Source organism: Caloenas nicobarica, chromosome 2 (genome assembly GCF_036013445.1).
Source record: "Caloenas nicobarica isolate bCalNic1 chromosome 2, bCalNic1.hap1, whole genome shotgun sequence".
Lineage (NCBI taxonomy): Eukaryota > Metazoa > Chordata > Aves > Columbiformes > Columbidae > Caloenas > Caloenas nicobarica.
The window spans coordinates 39,627,929-39,639,955 of record NC_088246.1 but is presented as its reverse complement, the minus strand read 5'-3'; the positions used below and the strand labels follow the sequence as shown (position 1 = coordinate 39,639,955).

The 12,027-nt window shown below is 36.5% G+C and overlaps 1 protein-coding gene across 1 annotated transcript in view; it reads right to left on the bottom strand.

The window, feature by feature from the left end:
* The window catches only part of KCNH8 (potassium voltage-gated channel subfamily H member 8), a 189,685-nt gene that overhangs the window by 52,156 nt on the left and 125,502 nt on the right, over positions 1–12,027 (bottom strand). The window lies entirely within an intron of this gene.

The following is a 12,027-nucleotide window of genomic DNA, read 5'->3' as shown; positions in this document are numbered from 1 at the left end:
AGAGGTGCTGAATCAAGAGATTAAAAAAGAAAGAAAATCTAAGATCTAATTGTAGTGTTGCTGATAACAACAAAAACACAGCTGAGCCCATAAAGTGCTGAAAACCTGACAATTAAGCTCTAATTATCTGACAAAACTCAATTCCCAATTGCAAGTATCACTGCTTAGAATAAGAAAGTAAAATTTCTATATTCTCATGGTAAAATTGGTGTCCCCTTGGATATACTGGCGAAATTCCTTTGCGGGGAGCATTTAATTTCTTGTTATCAGCATGGTGTGGTTGGTTAAAAAATTTATATTTTCAGTTTGTAATGTCACGAGTGGAAGAAGAGATACTTTTTATCCCATAGGGAGCTTGTAATCCACCTCAGTGAAGGCACTACGGGTGCCAAGTCTCTGGTTGATCGCTCCTTGTCATGTTCATGGCTTGTAAGTGGTCGAGCAATGGGCCCAATAAGAAATACTTGTAATGTTAACATTTTCTTAGAAAACAATGTTGGAAATATATCTTTAAAATATATTTAGTTAGTCACCAGTAAGAACAGGGTGGAGTTCTGCACCTCTTCCACCTAATGCAAAATGCTACATAAACAGTCCACAAAACACAGCATATTTGAATCACCAACAGCTGCATATGTTTCAAGCCTGAGTTTGTAGCCAGAACCTATGTTCATGCATTAAACATTAACATTTCTAGATGAAGTCTTATCCTCTTTTGTCTGCAAAGTACTTTTAATTTTTCTTCCAGTGGGTGGAAAAATCACTAAGGACCAGCCCAGACACAGTTCCACAGTCAGAACCCCAAATATTTCTTAAGATGCTATTTAGTTCATGTGAATTACATTTCTCCTTCCCCATGTGGCAAAAAACTCCCTTTCCATAGAAGTGATTTCATGTCTGCAACTACTGTATATTCTGGACAGGAAGGAAAGGAAGTGGTAGGGGCAAGACGTGTCCTTTTGAGTGGAGCTCCAAGATAGTCTCCAAAAAAGCTAGCTGGTGTCCTGCATGACCGTAGAGGTTATTACTGGAGGACTCTTCTTCCAGGACCATTTGCCATGTGGAATGGGAACTGGATGTCTGAACTTGTCCTGTTTGGTGGGCCAGCTGTGCAGGCTGACTGGGAAGGATTTGGGTGACTTGTCCCTCTCACCCCACTGCTGTGTAACTACCTTGCTGTCACATGAGGCTGCAGATTGCATCTCTGGGACACACAACTGCTATGCTGTAGGTGTCTAAACAAATCAGACCGCTGCACACCTCTTTTGTTTATATTGGTGAGGAAGCCTCCAATATGCCTTCACAACAGTCTCAGAGTTTAACACAATATTTTCCTTACAGTAGAGATACGTTTATTCCAAGGTAGACACCTGACTATACTACATACAAGAGCTATATATAAGAATTTTAGGAACACATTCCTTTTGATATTTTATGATAATTCTCTAAACATTTATATTTACTGTTGCATAGAAGCTCCAGTATACATGATAAATGCACCTGCATACCTGCAGAACTAGGTCATAAATTCTTTCAGTCTCATTTATCAAGGAGTCAGTAAATTTAGAAAAGACATGTACTGGAAATACTGGAAGCTCTTCTCTGTGGCAAGCATGTACAGCTCTTATCAACCGTAATTTGTCAGATGGCTATATTTGGAAATGAGGGAGATTTAAGTCCTTCTTGCTTTTGCAAGTCAGAAGCTTTTTTTCTCTTCCCCACTTCATTGAAAGGACAAGATGAGGATATATGCAATATTAACCTTCCATGGCTATAGCAGTCAATACATACAAAGCACTATATATAGCTAATTATTTTAATTAAAATTTTTCTTTTTACTAGAAATAGTTTATAAATAGCTCTGATGCCATGAATATATTTGTAGTGAAGACAAATACCTTTTCTCTCTTTTTTTTTTTTAAAGTTTTTTCCTCCCTCCCCCCAAAACAACAACAACAACAACAAAATCCCACAAGACTTTTTTATGGTTCTTAAACTAAAATAAACTACTAAGATAAGTACATAAGCAAACAGGGGTTTTTTTGCAATATCACATAATATTAATTTAATCTTTAGGTTACGGGCAAAATATACAAGTCCAAACATACAGATAATTTAAGAAATAGAATTGCAAGCATATCATTAGAACTATATAAACCACTTGCAAATCATCTCCTTTAAGGAGATGTTCACACTGTCACTTCACAAAGAGTCTCAGCATTTAACGTTACTGCTCCCTAACAAAACTGGCTTGTACTGTCCTTTTCCAGGCTACCAAATGCCTTGCAGCTAAGCTTGGAATTAGAAACATTAGTGCTTCTAGTCCATTCAGTGCAAAGAGCATGTCTATCTATGCCCTCTTTGCTTCCCTGTGCTCCATCAGTCTGTACCCATCTGTTAGAGTTTTTCTTATCTTATATTTAGCATATATTTTTGGCAAGAGCAGCCTTTTTATCCTGTGTTAATTCAGCAATGAAAACAACAGTCTTGATGTATAACTACTATCCCAGGTGCTGTTGCAATAACATTAATGGTAATTACTTTTTTTTTATGCTGTCAGCTAAAGCATTAGAAATCTGCTCTGCAGTTTTAGGTGTTTGGAGTCCAAATCATGGCAAAAAAGTTTTGAGCTACTACAGGTGATACATTCCTTTCTTTTTTTAAGAAATGAGTACCCTTCTCCATAGAGCAATACATATTATGTTAAAATGAAAACTTTATTATCAAATATGCAAAACCCCCCACAAACCAGAACCTTGAAGAATGTCAGTTATAAGGTTGCTAGTAAAAGTTTTGGTCTGCATTACCTAACTCCTTTGATAGTTGCTAAATTAATCTCACCTCCGCCTGATGTTCTCGCCTGGTCAGGTCTCACTATCAGAAAAACTCAGGCTAAATTCTTTCACTACTTACAAGGCAATTTCTCTGTCCTATCAGTGAGTATATTAACAGTCCTGACTCAGAATCAGCAAATAGATTTTCCTGGGGGCAATGACAGTGGCAATCAACACCTTAAAATGTCTGTAAAAGAAAGTATTATTTATTTGCAACACCAAGATATAGAGGACTATATTTTAATAAAAGTAGTGAAAAATTCTACACTTATTTTCATACTGTCTGTTTAACCACCAGCTATCTGCAAGAGTGAGGTTGTTTATTCTGGACTCCTCTGAAAGAGTCCTCTTTGTTTCTCAAAGCTGGGTAATGAAATAGGTGGACCTTGACAGTCAATACCTTCTCCTTTCCTGCCATCCCCCCCACTCCAGCAATCATGACAATTTTCAGCATCTTCTATCCATTCAAATGCAGCCTCTCACTTGGTAAAACACGGGTAGATGCCTCAGCACAGAAGCTATTTCTTTTAGTGGGTCTGGTTATAAATACTTTCATTTTATTTCGTTGCAGAATTGCAAGAAAACCATGCTAGTTTTCATCTGACTAGCCTGTGTAATCACACAGGGTATGGAGTTCAGTTGGGTCAATACAGACTGTTGCAGTCTACATGACATCTGTTTCTCCTTGTCTTCTATACTAATAGCATCCAAGCCAGTTACATAACAGCTAAGTATGCTAACCCTCACTACAATCCTCTCCTTGCTTGATCCATAGATTTCACAATATCATATAAGTTGTTTCCTCCACATTCTCATCTAAGGAGCCACTGTGCTGCTTTCTGGACCAGGATAATGTCCCAGTCAGGTAGCCTTATGATAAACAGTATTAACACTTTATTTGTTCTTGCCTTGTCTTAATTTTCTAATCCTTGAATCTACAACCCAAGTAAGATTTTTCAATATGATTTTTTCTGTGTTGTTTGAATCAAGGAAGTTGATATCCCAACTTTTGAGAGGGGAAAATCAACAGCAGGTGATATTTTACTCCAGATTATATCTTAACATAACGGCAAACCCGGAATTTTCAATGTAATGAAGGCTTGATGTAAAAAAGGAATAAAAAGTAAAAAAGAAACTTAGTGTCTTAATTGGAAAGCACACTATGTGTTTAAAGTCACAGCAGTTCTGAAATAAAATGTCTGTGTCTGAAGACCTGACAGGTCTTTTCGAAGTGCATGACATAAGGAAATTCTAAGCATTAGAATTTTTATCCATAGGTATCTTAGGTCTGACAATGCAAAATGATTTAGAATAATTAGGTATAATTATTTTTACGGAATCTGGCTTGTGTAAAACTTACAGACTGTAGAGTGCCATGAGATACTCTCACAACTCCACATTAGTTTATTTTGCTGAAAGTAGTTACTAGTTAACTTTGGACACCGTTGCCTGGAAGTCCAAAGGGGCATGAATATTTTCCAAGGTATGTGGAAATGGAAGAAAGTCTGGAAAGAAATGAGTATTGAATAATATATTCATTTTTGTATGGAAATTATTTTCTATTCTGGTAGCAAGAAAACCCTTCTTTTATCAAGTACCTGCTCTGTTAAAGGGCGGGAAAAAGGATAAACAAATAGAAAACACATAAAGGACATTTCTAGATTAAAAATGTAAACCATGCTAGTGCTACAGAAAAAAAGAAAAGCAATTTTAGTCTTTATGGGATGTCCATGGAATGCAATATGGCATTCTAATACCGTAGTATCTTTACTTATGTGATGGGGCTAAAAGAGGCCCTCCAATCAAATATTAAAGCAGCTGCTGAAAAGATTTCAAAATACATAGCAAAGGCTTTGCAGGTTTAAACTGGATTGAGACATTGTAATTTGAACAGCCAAGCCGTGAGCTTTGAAACCAAAAGTAGACTTTTCTGGGAAATCCTAACAAAACATCCTATTACATCAAAGTGTAATAGACACTAAAATTTTAGCAAACTGATACAAAGCTCTCCAAGGAGGGTAGTGTAACCCTAGAACAAGTAACCCAAAGAGATGGCAGCCCCTCTAGCCTTGCTATTTTTCAGGACTTGGAGGGAGCAAGCTGCATCTTACTCGATTTAGTGCTGGTGATAGTCCTGCCTCAGCTGGATGCTGGACTAAATAATCCCCAGAGGTTATATCCAGCCAACATTTCTACATTTGAACTACAGCAGTTAAGAGTTAAAGACACTGATGTAATTTCTAATTGACTGAGCAAGGTTTTTATGCACAATATTTGCAACTTTCAAAAGATTATACTCTACAGTAGTTCTACTACAGAAGCCATATTAAAAGATCATGGTATTATTTTACCTCTTGGGACTATTCCCTCTTATGGGGGTACACTGAGCAGATTTCCCCCCCCCCCCTTGTGTGTGTCACCAAGAACTTCTATTATAGCTGTAGAAATTGGTCCAGATACAGCTTTTCCACTGAGATAAAAACTGCTTTGTGGAATTAATGAATGATGTGTAGGTAATCTGCAGTTAGACGCAGCAGGACACTTTCAACTTTGTCAAATCTCGGGGGCTTTATCCACCCACCAGATTTTATTTTTCACTTAAAAATTGTCTAAAAAATTTTGTACTAGGTGCAAAATCTTGGAAATATATTAATAACTATATAAAAACTTCACAGTCCCTTTAATAAGGTACTTTCATCCCTATTTTTTTTTCTGGGCTGCAATTCCAATGGCATATCTAAGTCCTGGGGTATTTTGTGATTGCTAAAAAGGTTCAATCAGAAAGCAAAGTACCATGCATAAAGGAAAATATATTTTAATCAAGGAACTGAGCCTGTAGAAAAGAACAGCAGGGAAGAATAGCAGAATAAGATCTACTAAGGCCCAGAGCAGCTGAAATACAAATTAATGTTAAACTAAATGCAAGGAAAATGTTTCAGTTCAGTTCAACAAACGACATTTTGGTTTGGCACATCTCCATCACAAAAATAGTGGTTTGGATTTTCAAATGCAAAATTGAATGATTTCCACAAAATTAATTTCTATGGATATCTTAAAATTTAATTTTTATTTTAAAACCTGGCAAGGTCTGGTATACATGGGTCTCAAGCAAGGGTTGTTACTAAAGAAAACTTTCCCTAGAAAGTATGTTTTACATATAAAGCAGGCAGAAAAGTAGGGCCAGTTTTTCAGATAAACCTTTATGAGACCTTCATTTGTGTTAGTCTTTACCAAGCGCAGATACGTTTCCACAGACATTTCCAACACATGTCCAGGTGATTACAGTTATGCATATAAAACCTCCTTATAGCAGTTATCTGTGTCTATTCTAACAGGTTGACAAATGGGTGAAAAACTACATGCCTCTGCTCATATTATACTAAAAATTGTGCATAGCTATGATAATCTACAAATAGGATTTCTTCTTCAAAAACTAGATGAACTTTCCCCAATATATTAATCAAAAGTGTAACCCAAGCAGATAAAAGAGAAAGTTTTCTTTCATAAATATTTCACACTATTAGCTTCTGCAAATTCAGCTTTATATATAGTATTGTACATCAGAATTGTTTTAAGCATTCAGCTGATGTATCCAGTAGACTTTAAATAAATATTTTGTAGTTATTTTGAAAAAAAATAACTACATTTTTTCACCACATTCATTATTTTAATTAATTTATCTATTTTAGTTCTTACAAGGTTGGAAAATGTGCATGTGAAACATTAATTCATATAAAGTGTACACATTGCGCATACAATAAAAGCGTTATTTTTACAGAGAGGTAAAAATCAAGAGGATTCCAAACCATTTAAAATATTAAAAAGCATCTAGTGTAAGGCATTCTCCTGGGGGTTTAAAATTTCTGTTTCAACTGCTTTAGAATACTTCATTGCTGTGAAATGCTTCAATGTTGTGGTACCTTGTCTTTTTCAAAGGTTGTACAATGTAAAAAATTGAGTTTGCAACTATTTGTGAGATGGGCGCTTTGAAAAGTTTCATAGCTTCAAAGTAATTGTCTTTGGCCGTTTAGTTTATTCCTAGTTATTATTCATGTATGACAGTCCAGGGGCTAATTATCTCATGAAAGTGCTGCAAGAAATAGTCCAAACTAGCTGGCTGAGTCTTTAAGATACCAATGCCCCTAAATGCTTCACAAGAGCAGTAACCATAAACCATTTCCTTCATATATTAATTAGAAATGATTTTTCAGTGGGATTAATTCACTCCCCTCCTCCCAGATATCCAAATAGACAGGCAAGTATATGGGTGTGTGTGTTCCACACAACAATGGACCGTTGACACAGATACTCCAGGTCAGCAGAGCATTATAATTAATTTTACTAAATTGAAGATTTCAGCACTCATACACGACATATTTTTTAAAATCCTTTTTCTTAAAGTTGTCTCTTAAAAATCAGAAAGGACCATAGCTCCAAAGTAACTGGTTTTGTTATTGCCAATGACAAAAAATGAAGACAACAAAATACAAATGTATTCATTATCTAACAGAAGGAAACGTGCAGGGACAGAGCTGGAATGATCTGGGATCATAGTTGAGATAATTTATATATATAAAAAAATAAAAAACATGCCTCTGTCTCAGCTTGGAGATGAACTCTTATGTCACATCTAGTCATTTAAGTCATTAAACTGCTTCGCAAAAATTTCATGATATGTGAATATTTACCTGCTTCTACAACAATACACTATTAGGATTAATATAATATGAAAATACTGAGAGTCAAGAGTTAACTAATTATCACTTTAACAAATTACATACTATATTGACCAAGAATGGGAGTAATAACACTGATTTTTCCAATATTATTTCTACTGTTACTTATTCTATGCTTATGCTGGGTCCAAGAGCACCAGAAAATTGTATTAGTTCACTAACATACATTTTTTGAGGAAGAACTAGCAGATACACGTACCTAAAAATAGTCTTCCTTCTGAAAAGAGGATAGCCTGATTTTTAACCTGAAAAAATATACCAATGCCACAAGTATCTATTGTCAAGGATGTGCTTAAATTTGCAACTTCAGAATTCCCGAAAAAATTGCTCAGGACCTTAAGAAACCTAACAAAGACTGACTCAGGTTTCTTAGCATAAGCTTGGAAAAAAGCTTCTCAGCACTGAAGACTTCCGAAGAAGTTGAAACACAAGAGATTTACAGGCCAATGACTCTCTGTATGGATATTCCAGCTTGATGTTGACTTATGAAATTCTGACAAGACTGAATCTATTGAGGAGCCACAAAGGGCTTGGACAAGATTTAGGAACCAAAGCTCATGAGCCTAACCTAAAGATGACATCTAAGACATTAGACACCTACATTTTCGATAGGCCATATTAGCCAACTTCTGCATCAGGCCAGAAATGCCACCATGATTAAGACATGCAGAGCATCTCTACTATCTGCACCTAGCGAGGATCATTCATCCACTTTGCCTTCAGCCTTCATCTCTATCTTCACCTGGACACTGCAGACTCTGGGTAGAGACTCAAGCATTGGCCATTCCTCTGTTAAAATCACATCAGTTTGTTTGGGAAAGAAAAGAACAACCAGGAATCAAGGAAGAGGGCTGCCTGGGAAGAATGTTGAGTGAAGTAACCCATACATCAGGATATGGTGCTCTCTTAAAGAGATTTACCTTCTATCTGTATCTTCCATACCTTAACAGAAGTTCCAGTACCTGAACTCCATGCTGAGTAAAAGTGAAATTCAGTAACAATGCTTCTGCCTCCTTCCATGGCTAAAAGAAATCAGAGGCCTCTTGTTTTGTTTTTCACCAGAACAACCCCCTTCATACCTGTGATCTAGATGGAGACAACCCCAAGCTGCTTGTGCAGACTCAGGGGAGTGCATGAAGTGCTGCAGAAAGGGGCAATCCTCGCTATCACAGGTGCAATGTGATGCAAACACAAATATACAGAAAACTCAACCCTGCTAGAATTAATAGTTTGTATCAAGACTAATTGAGGGATTTCTGTGTTAAGTTCCATCATTTGAAACATACGTGTGCTTCAGTACCTGTGAAAAGGGGTTATAACTTCACTGCAGCCCAGCCTGAGGCATATAAACCTCAAATGAAGGGGCCTGAAGGCAAAACCGTATTTTCGGCATTTCCCACTGGTTCCACTCAGGTGTTATGCTCCTCACTCTGCACCTAAATCTGCCACCCATTGTCCTGAGAGCTACTTCAGGCTATAAATTCTTCATTGGGAGCCAGGCATCCAGTCACTTTAAAGGCTCTGACTGCAAGTGTGTGATAAAGTGTGCAGGGGGAAATTTGCTATTGCAGAGTATGTCAAAGTACACTGGTTCAGTTATGATTGAGCTCTTGTCTTCAGAAGTGCTGTAAATTACAATACAAATAGAAAATTAGTAAAATCCTGAGATATGAGTAGAGGTATGTTATTGAAATAAGTATTTAAATAACTGAAGAATAAGCTTTACAGACCTAATTTTAAAGCTTCTCCTAAAGTCAACACATAAGCTTATTTATTTATTTGATAACAACTCCTTCCTAGCCAGAATGTTGTAAGTGGTACTGTGGGTGGACTAATAAAAAGTTGCAGCTGAATTTCTGATAGACAGGAAGGAATATTTTTTCAAGACAATTACACAAATTATACCTGACAGCTTTGACTATCTAAGAAAGCCAGCATCCTGACTCTTGGCCTTCTCCTAATCTCACTACACTCAAGACAGCTGAATTTCAACAGCTCATCTGGTTTTCACAGAATGATTGCCTTTAGTAAGAAGAAACATTTTCAATATTATCTGTTTCCTATAGAGACAGATTGAAAAGTCATTTCTCATCTTTGATAAGAACTTGCTCTATATTAATTCAAAACAGCAGACAGCAAATAAAGAACTTTTGCCTAGATGCGATACCAGTTAAACTTGTAGAGATGATAGCCAATGTATTGAAGTCAATGGAATTACAGTGGTAGGATCAGCCAGGAACATCACCGAAGTCTAGCCTCTACTCCGTGTCAGCTAATGGAAAATTAATCTTATTTTTACAGGTTGCTTAATATCATACCATGTCTCAGAGAAACATCTATTTCACCGATGAGAACAAATGAAGGGAGCAAGGTGGAATGTAACAGAGAGAGATTTGAAAAAGCTAGAAGGGAAAAGCAGGACAAAGAGTGTTCCACTGTCTCAGGTGGGTGGGAATGACCATTTTAGGAGTCTCATTTTTATCAGACGTTGGAGTCAAGCTGCTACATGTGGAACAACTGTTTCCTGGGATGGGAGAACTTGCTGAGGTAAAGGTTTCCAGCACCTGAAAACAGCACTCATGTTGCATATTTTCCAAATATCTCATGTTATCTGTTAAAATATCAATACTAGAGCTAAGCAAAAGATCCAGATTTTAACATTGTACTGGTAAATGTTCAAATGCCACGACATCACAACAGTTCGTGAATAATATTCCCAGAGACTACATCTTTCTCATTTTGCAATAACATGGCTAAATTTGTGAATATAACCATGTTTTTTAAATTATTTGGAATGGGGATGTTGTCTGAATAAGGACTAAAAAAATAAAATAAAGGGGTTTGAATATAAACAATTAGGCCCAGTAAGAACAAAGCAAAACCACTTTTCAGTTCTGGGAATTTTCATAGGGAGAACTTTAGCACTCCCATTGCCCCAATCCAAATGCAAATTAAGCACCTAATTTGTTTATATTAGCCAAAGAAATAGATACACAGAACCAAATGCTACTCCCACTAAAGTCAATGTTGTGAGATCTGGGCTATGGAGCATATCTGATAGCACAGCAAGGTCCAAAGTACTATGTTAACAGTACTACAGCTTTAAAATGTTTGCTTTAAGTGTTAGGAAAACCTCGGTCTTGTAATCTGTGCCGCAGGCTTTCTGAGGAAGCATTAAATGGAGTAAGGAGGTTGATAAAAGCTCTTTTCTCTCTCTTCTTCTCCTCCTAAAAAAAACCAGAAGCAAACAAAAAGCAAGGAAATCTATTTTTCATTCTTGGCTTGGTTTTCCTTTCTTAGAACAAACCCGTCCCTGTATTTCAGCTGTTGTATGCATTGCAGTATCTGTACCCATAGTACTAGTTCTTCAGGCACATACCACTTGAGACACTACAGTGAAGAACAAAAAGCATTATTTACAAGAGGAAGACACACACTATTTAATAAAAAAGTACAGACATTCTAATTTTTGGTTTGTATTCTTTTAATGCTACCAGTTAGAAAGCCTCCTAATGCCTGGAATGAACTTTGTGTAAGATCTATTGATGGAAACTTGAGTCTCCAGTTTTGGTATTAATGTAATAAAATTAAAAGTTTAAAAATTAAAACCTGTAAATACCAGACTAAGGATCATATCCTACTGCTTTCCCTGCAGTAAGAATTCTCTTTTACATGCTCTTCAAAACCACACAAAAATTTCCAGTTGAGGCCTTCATACAGGAGGACAAAATAATCTTGTCTTACAAGAATACCACCTTTACTATACTCCAAGCAAGATTTCTCCTGTGTGCATTATTTTTTTGTTATTAACTTCATTGTGTTTCACCAGCAAGTAGTTAGCATGTAGAGGGCAATAGGCTTTGCACCTATTGAAGAAATTACATAATCTTATTTTTCTGCTCATATATGTGACACATAAGCTTAAACAGAAATTTTATCAGTGCTGAAGTGGTCTTTGCAAAATAATGGCTTCATGCCAGGAATCTGGATTTTTCTGAGCTCTTTTTAAAAAACACAGTTTCTAATAGTTTAACATTTTTAAACTGTTTCTCCTCCCCCCAAAAAATCCTTAAAACATAAAATACTTAACTTCATACTAGAGAGAACTTAAGAAATAACCTTTCTGACAGATATATAACTAATATCTGTCTGAGCTTTACCGAAGTCACTGCAGTGTGATTTTTTTATTACACATTAATAGCTTCTAAACATTTTAGAGACCATCCCTGAAGGTGGCAGAACAGCTTTCCAGATAAAATGCAAAAACTAAAATAAAAACAGGTTGTAAGGTCAACAGCTAAGCTATTTTACCAGGTAGGAGGCCAAAACCTAAGAGCACGCACCACTAAGAAGTGCCTTGTCCCATCCAATGGGGACATGTGTTGCCTGCAGCTGTCCAGGGAGGGCCACTGAGTTTCACATGTTGAGATGAGCCAGCAGTGAGAGGCTGATAAGGA